Source organism: Macaca thibetana, chromosome 13, assembly GCF_024542745.1.
Source record: "Macaca thibetana thibetana isolate TM-01 chromosome 13, ASM2454274v1, whole genome shotgun sequence".
NCBI classification, from domain to species: Eukaryota; Metazoa; Chordata; class Mammalia; order Primates; family Cercopithecidae; genus Macaca; species Macaca thibetana.
The window spans coordinates 9,974,768-9,977,113 of record NC_065590.1 but is presented as its reverse complement, the minus strand read 5'-3'; positions in this window follow the sequence as shown (position 1 = coordinate 9,977,113).

Here is a 2,346-nt window from a genome sequence, read left to right as displayed (position 1 = left end):
GGTTTATTACATATGTACGCATGTGCCATGTTGGTGTGCTGTACCCGTTAACTCGCCATTTACATTAGGTGTATCTCCTAATGCTATCCCTCCCCCGACCCCACGACAGTCTCCCGGTGTGTGATGTTCCCCTTCCTGTGTCCAAGTGATCTCATTGTTCAATTCCTACCTATGAGTGAGAACATGTGGTGTTTGGTTTTCAAACTATTTTGTGTGATTCTGTGATGATGGACATATGCCACTGTGCATTTGTCAAAAGCCCTAGAAGTACAAAACATAAAGACATAGCCCAGCCAGGCACGGTGGCTCACGCCTGTAATCCCAGCACTTTGGGAGGCCTAGGTGGGCAGATCACCTGAGGTCAGGAGTTCAAGACCAGCCTGGCCAACATGGCAAAACAACATCTCTGTAAAAATACAAAAAATAGCTGGGCATGGCGGTGTGTGCCTGTAATCCCAGCTACTCGGGAGGCTGAGGTGGGAGAATCACTTGGACCCAGGAGGCAGAAATTGCAGTCAGCTGAGATGGTGCCATTGCACTCCAGCCTGTGTGACAGAGCTCGATTCTGTCTCAAAAAAAAAAAAAAAAAAAGGTATAGCCCTAATTTAAATTATGGATTCAGTGAATAATAATGCATCATTATTTGTTAATCAGTTGTAACAAATGTACCACAGTAAAGAAAGCTAATGATAGAGGAAACTGGAAGAGGGGAGATAAGGAGAAAGTGGGGGAGGAAATATAGGAAATGTTGTATTTTCTGCTTGGTTTTTCTGTAAAACCAAGCTCTAAACATAGTCTATTTGTTTTTAAAAAGCTAATGAAATGTTTGAAAAAAAGGTAAATATATTGAGAAAAAGTCATGGCTTCAGTAGTTGAGTAATGAGCACAGCACATTTGATCGACAATTCTGAAATCTACATTAAACATACCTTAGTTTCTATTAAATTCCAGTAATTGTATAAAGAATTAGAACATATGAACTAATTTTCCAAAACCCTCCTGTAAACATGTAGAAAGAGCTAAAGAGATACTAAATCAAGCCACTGTTCTAGGTGGTGACACTGATTTGGAAAATGTTTATAAATGTGCCAATCCAAAATTATAAAAAAGTCATTTTGATCTCTAAGCATGACAAGGTATTTGTGAAATCTTGCATAGACTCAAGTGCTGTTTCCATAAATATTCTTCAGCTTTTTTTTTAATCATACACAACAGATGATGCTATGGTTTGGATGTTGGCCCTCAAACCTCATGTTAAAATTTAATACCCAGTGTTGGAGGTGGAGCCTAATGGGAGGTTTGGATCATGGGGGTGGCTCCCTCATGAGTAGATTAATGCCCTCCCTGGGGGGTGGGGGGTGGGGGGTGAGTGAGTTCTTGCTCTGTTAGTTCCCGTGAGAACTGGTTGTTAAAGGAGCGAGCCTAGCACCACCTCCTCTTTCTCTTGCTTCCTCTCTCGCCATGCAGCCTCTGCAAACCAACTCCCCTTTGTCTTTCTTCATGAGTGGAGGCAGCCGGAGGCCCTTGCCACATGCCCAATCTTTCAGCCAACAGAATTGTGAGTCAAATAAATCATTTTTCTTTATAAACTATCCAGTCTCAGGTATTCCTTTATAGCAACACAGATGGGCTAAGACAGATGATATCCATTCTTAGTAACATAGCACAAATAATATAGTTACATGCCTTTCTAATCCTTGATTTCTTTATATATGAAACATGATTCATATAGCACCATGATCTTCCCAATATTACTGAAAATTTATTAATAAAATACTAATTATCTTATCAGCATATGAGGTAATGAAAAATACCAGCTTTAGCAGTTAAGTGAATCTAATAGGTACAAAAATGAATATTTTATTACACCGAGCGAGACCCCCAAATTTAGAAAATAGACATTTATGATGACAACATAATTATGACTAGACATAATCTAAATTCATTTTGAGGTATAAAATTAGTTTTCCTTTCAAAATGTTTCAAATCAATGACACTAAAAGAAATTTTTAAAAAAATATGCTTGGTGTTCAAGGACTACTCTGCCCTATAAGATCATTAATAGGCTGGGCACTATGGCTCACACCTGTAATCCCAGCACTTTGGGAGGGCGAGGCAGGCGGATCACCTGAGGTCAGGAGTTTGTGACCAGCCTGGCCAACATGGTAAAATCCTGTCTCTACTAAAAATACAAAATTAGCCTCTACTAAAAATACAAAATTAGCCAGGCCTGATGGTGGGTGCCTATAATTCCAGTTACTTGGGAGGCTGAGGCAGGAGAATCAATTGAAACCAGGAGACGGAGATTGCAGTGAGCTGAGATCGTGCCATTGCACTCCAGCCTTG